Raw genomic sequence first — 6,118 nt, forward strand, 5'->3', positions numbered from 1 at the left:
CAGTATTTCTTACACTGGTCCGAACCTGGTAATGCTTGGTTTTGTGCCAGGTTATCAAAAACCAAAAGCTGCAGGTTTTGGAAATATGAACTAAAAACGAGAATTGATAGAGAAACCCGCTACACCTGGCAACATCTGTGGAGAGAAACAGGTTTATTTTCTTAAGATGGACCGGAAACAGGTTAGTTATAGTTTTCTAGATTATACTGTTGGGAAAATGATAATCTTACCTGTCGAACCAGGATATTTATCAAAATTACTCTTGAGCTCACAAACATCGAATCCAAAATCTTAAAAGGACCTAATCAGCTGTCATGCTACTTTCATTTTCCTGAGCTGGTGGAAGGCTATGTTTTAATGGCTACATTTCCTTTTAGTTTCCGTTATTTAGCAGTCACGCCGAATGGAGAATTGTTTCTTACAGTGTCTGTCTCCATATGTGTCTTTGTTTTTTCTATATTTGTCTCTGTATCCGCCTTGGCCTTTTTCACATTCTCCGACTCTCTGGCTGTCCATATCCCTCATTTCCCATTTCTGCTCTTGAAAAGCCTAATATTCAGAGACAGTTTGAGATTCGAACTGCTGAGAGGCTTTCTGACGCCTGGCTGGAGTCGGTCGAAGGAGTCTCACATTCTCTGGATAATGCGTCTGTCACTTCGACCTGATGCAAGGAGACATTTCTTCCTCAAAATCTAAAGACTCTTTCGAAGTTAAAGTTGAATTCCTTATCTAACAGAAAAAGAAAGTAATTACATGACAGCTGAAGAAGAACAACGATGCATTTACTGTTGGTGTACAACGAATAAATGGTGACAGCAGAGAACGAGGGTGATCATGTCGTGGTGTCAGTGCCATTACCACAACATTTCCCGGGAATGCTGCAGTGTCTCCTGCTTCACCACTTAATTTCTACAAAACTGGGAATGAAGGAATGAGAATAAAAGGATGAGAAGCAGAAGTGCTTGTGGAACTGCGGGAAGAATCTCCAGGTTAAAATAGTAGTTAAAAAGAGCAACCTACACTACTGGATTTAAACCAGGAAAATGAAGCCGGAACGCGAAATCAGAATGTACAGCAATTCAAACAGGACACTGAGTTTCTCGATCAGCAACACAATACTTGCGAGAAATAACGAGCTTTCAATACAATGAGCAGGCACCAGTGTGATGGGAGCTGCTTTCACCAGCTAAGCCATGGCGCCACGTTAAGAGCCAGATTTCTCGTCCATATGTGCAATGCCTGAACCACTTGATCACAGGAATTCGAAAACGCGTTTTCTGTATTAATGTTGCTCAGTTTGAATGGCAATCAAACTCTGCTTGTGCAAAAATAGACATTTCAATGCTGAGCATGCCCCACTAAAAAGGCACAGAAAAAGACAGTATCCTCTTGCATTGGCATCCAACAGATATTTTCGTCGTTTAAACTGACAGAATAAAGAGGATGTACTCATCTCCTCTCGCGTCTCATTAACCACGTTAATACACACGCAGGGATTTTCAAACCAAGATGAACAGGCTCATTGTTGTGAATTGACAGCAGTGGTGTGTGAGTCATTGCGAACAGTGAGCAATAAATGCTGAACCAATAGCACTGACACTGAGCCTTGCACCATCAGCTCCACACTCACATCTTGTGTTATGTCTCCTAGGCATCAGTGCATTTGACTTTAATTATTCTACCCTGCACTCTCCTCAATTTATTCCCGACCGCTTGCAGTGTCGAATTAGAACATGCAATTATTACAAATGCATTTCTGGGACACAGTTGTCTATCAATGAGATAAGATTCACTGCCCATCCCTAATTATCCCAAAGATATAGGGAACGAGTTACTTTTGTGAACTCCTCAAATCCTTAATATGGAGGTACCGACAAGAAACCGCTAGAGATGGAGTTCCTGGATTGCAGAAAGCAGACCGACCCCAAACTGCTAACGTAAACCACCCAGGGAAGAGCAGAAGGACCCCACTCTGTCAATGTAACTCAACCAGGGGACAGAAGTCTGTCATCACACGATCAATGTAACTCAACGATGAATTTATGGCCGGACCGCACTCTGGTAATATAACTCACCTAGGGAAGAGTAGACTGACACCACTCTGTCAATGCTAGTCATCCAGGGAAGAGCAGACTGACCCAACACTTTATATGTAACTCACCCAGCCAGTGGCAGACTGACACCACTCAGTCAGCAAAATTTACCCAAGAAAGAGCAGACTGACGCCAGTCTGTCAACGTAACTCACTCAGAGAAGAGCAGGCTGTACCCATTCTGTCTCTGTCACTCATCCAGGAAAGAGCAGGCTGATCTGATTCTGTCAATGAAACACAAGCAGGGAGATGAGCCTGACCCCACTCTGTCAAAGTAACTCACTCAGAGAAGAGAAGACTTATTCCATTCTGTCTATGTGAATCATCCAGCGAAGACAGTAATGAAACCATACTTGCTGTTAAACTCAGACAGAGAAGAGCAGACTGTCACGATTCTGAGAAAGTAACACGCCCGTGGAGGAGCAGACTGACACCACTCTCAACATAGCTCACGCAGGGAAGAATAGACTGAGTCACTCTGTGATATTACCCACTGAGAAAGGAGCAGACTGACCCCATTCTGTTAATATGACTCTCCCAGGGAAGACCAGATGCAGCCCAATCTGTCAATGAGACTCAACCAGGGAAGAGCACTCTGACCTCACGCGATCACTTTAACACAATGAGGAAATTGCAGACTGACTGCATTCTGTCAATGCAACTCACCCAGGGAAGAGCAGACGGATCCCACACTGTCCAAATAACTCACTCCGTGAAAAGCAGACTGACGCCACTCTCTCCACGTAACTCGAACAGGAAAGAGTAGACTGTTGCCACTCTGTCAATGTAACTCACTAAGGGAAGAGCAAATGACGCCACTCAGTCAGTGTTACTCACCGAGGGAAGGGCAGACTGACCCCACACTCTCAGTGTAACTCAGCAGACTGATCCCACACGGTCAATATCAGTCATTCACTGAAGAGCAGTCTGATCCCACTCTATAAATGTAATTCACTCAGGGAAGAGCAGACTGATCCCATCTGTCTATGGTACTCACCCAATGAATGAACACTAACCCCACTCTACCAATGTAACTCGCCAGAGAAGAGCAAACGGAAGCCAGACTGTCAACATAAATTATCGAGGGAAGAGAATACTGACCCCGCTCTTTCTGTTTCACTCAGTCAGGGAAGAGCAGACTGTTACCACTCTGTGAAAGAAATTCGCCCAGGGAAGGGCAGACTGACCCTACTGTATCTGCGTGACTGACACAGGTAAGAGCAACTAATCCAACTTTGTCAATGTCTCTCCCTCAGGGAAGAATACCCTGACCCCTCTCTGTCCAAGTCGCTCACCCAGAAAACAGCAGACTAACCCCACTCTGTCTATTTAAGTTCACAAAAATCCTCTGAAGTACGTCCTATCCAGACACTCTCCACATCACTGTCTCTGTAACCGTGTGCGTTCAATGGCGAATCCAAATAACCTGCAAATGTTTAGAATGTGGAGGCAAACCAGAGCTACCACACAGAAATTGGGCGAATGTACAAACTTCCATCAGGTAGTCACCTAAACCTGGAATGGAAACCAAACCCGACAGTAGTGGTGATTATAAAATGGCAGAACAGAAACCTAGAAAAAGGAATTGCGTCCCTGTGTGTTGCAACGATTCTGAGTATTAATTAAGCGTCCCTTTCTGTAGTTAATTTCCATTTTCATCACTGCCAACCTTCTTCAAAGCAAAGCACGCACTTGCTTTTTTCAGACTTCCGATATCCCGCTTTCATCCCGCTTTTTACCTAATCCTATTTCTGACTTTATAAACTACGTCATAACAGGTTGTCATCTGCAGAATGAGCTTTGTTCCGTTCTCCACTGATGTTGAGAGTATGAATACAGCGTATTCGAGATGGACTTGCTGCGTTTGCGGGTGGTGTATTCGCGGTATTATGGCTTCTTTTTATCGTTTTCGGTCTACTATTTCGAGTTCATTGCGCAGACTTCTGAAGAAGACTTTTTGGAGTCGAAATGGTAACTGTGTTTTCTCTCGGAAGACAGAAGTAGCTTTATTTCTGTTCTCTTATAAATTGATCTTCTTCTGATCTTTGCATGTGAAATAGGGTGCATTACTCTTGCTCGGTTTTAGTTTCAAAATCAAGAGAAACATGAAGGAGACAATATCAAAGAACACAAAGTACTGAGTTGTTAAGATAATTTTTGCAGCAATGGTGGACATGAAGGTCAAATTAAGACAACGGTTCAAGAACATTTAGTCTGGAATTGGTATGTGACTTGAGTTCCAAATATATGTTTCCGTTCTTCCAGTACACCTTTTTGTCTCCCAGAAAACATTGATTGTTTTCTGTATTTAATTTGTTTCACGATATCTGTCTTCTGGTCGACCAGGGACAACTTGAATTTGCGTCTGCATTGAATAAGATTTCGCTCTTTCTTTCGAGAAGCAAACCTGTGCATTATGTAACATTTATCATGCTGATGGCTAAGATGTTCAAAATGAATTACTGTTTATGGATCGTGAGCAAGAATGAAGTGATCCACTTGCGAACAGATGTCACCACGCTCTATTCCGACATCGGGCCTGAACGGTCTATAGGCAGAGTCTGCAGAAAGGAAATGTCTAAGTGAACTAGTCCTTTGTTCAGTTTGATTTGATAGTGCTGTTTTGGTGCAGAAATGTGTCAACATCTCTGACGTTAGAGTCAAAATTTAAGTCACATCTACTCCATGGAGTGTCTTCTCATACCGGAACATGCTGACATGAAAACATCTAAATCTGATAGCAAAAACTTTTTCATTAAACTGGGAGTATGTTTAACTAAGCAATTCAGACAGCCAAAATGAATAATTGGCATTTGGTTCTTCAAGCTGAGCTCTCCACACCAACTGCTCCAACGAAGGTCGTGGATAAGATCCCCATCGATTATTTTGGTCAATTTTAGTCTCAGCAACAACCAATTGTTCTGAACAATGGTACCCCACAAGCAGAGGGCTAAGTCTGATTTTCATCGTTAATTTTCAAATTCAGTTCTTAATGCACAGTTTCTTACGAATGTGGACAGCAGAAGACCGTTAACATTCTATTTCTAATATTTCCAGAAAATTCTACTCCGCTGATATCGCCTTGCCTTATCACACCTCAAGCCAGGAACCTGGATCAGTCGAGATCCTTTCCACACATGGAGTTGCTTTTTCTAATTCATTGACTGCTGATATACTAGATTATTGGCTTTGAGAGTCAGTTGTAAATTAGGTTGAGCTTTCTCAGCTTGACTTTCAATTGATTTTTAAAAAAATCATCATCTGCAGGTAATGTATTGCATTGCTTCTTGTTTTGCTTAATTCCAAACCCCCGCTCCCGAACATCCAAATTTCACGATAGTTCGACAAATGTTTTGAAACTGATTCATGTTGGAAGTTGGTGGCTTTTTGTGTCTCGACATATAATTTATTTTATTAGACGTCTTGAAATTACTTCGGATTCTTTACAGTTAAAAAATTTAGTTTCGATTGAATGCAAAGCTCAAGCTGCACGAAATCCAAATTCTGCAAAGGAATTAATAACTTTTGAAAAATTCAACGCTGTGAACAGGACGCGAACCTGTGCAGGAAGACCCCATTGGATTTCAAATCCAACGCCTTAACCACTCGGCCATCACAGCTCCGACCTAATTGCCAATTTTCATAGTAAAAGAACTGAATTAATGAAATACGTAATTTGAAGAACAAATTGTCAAGACCCAAAGATTTCGCCAAATCCTTTGCTGGGACTCAGACGAACGTTACCTTTGCAGATTGACAGGCTTTCATCGCAAACTAGATTCTGACACAGCTGAAGTTGTGGGAATGATTCTTCATCGAATTTTAGAGTCACGGATGTACACCACATGAAGAGAGGATCATTGTCTCACTGCGTCCGATCGACTTTGACTCAATTGCTCATCATCTGGTGCCAAAGTTGTTTTTTAACATTCATCAAAATATGGTATTAGAAATACTGATGCTAAGTCCATAAACACTAGCTATATTCGTAAAATCAAAATCGGAATTAGAAAGAATGCAGAACCA

The 6,118-nt window shown here is 42.0% G+C and overlaps 1 non-coding gene across 1 annotated transcript; it reads right to left on the minus strand.

The window, feature by feature from the left end:
- Window positions 1-5,630: 5,630 nt before the first annotated feature.
- On the minus strand, window positions 5,631-5,712 carry trnas-uga (transfer RNA serine (anticodon UGA)). Its single transcript has one exon. It is a non-coding gene; the product is annotated as a tRNA-Ser (tRNA).
- Window positions 5,713-6,118: the final 406 nt, after the last annotated feature.

Source organism: Chiloscyllium punctatum, chromosome 52, assembly GCF_047496795.1.
Source record: "Chiloscyllium punctatum isolate Juve2018m chromosome 52, sChiPun1.3, whole genome shotgun sequence".
Classification (NCBI taxonomy): domain Eukaryota; kingdom Metazoa; phylum Chordata; class Chondrichthyes; order Orectolobiformes; family Hemiscylliidae; genus Chiloscyllium; species Chiloscyllium punctatum.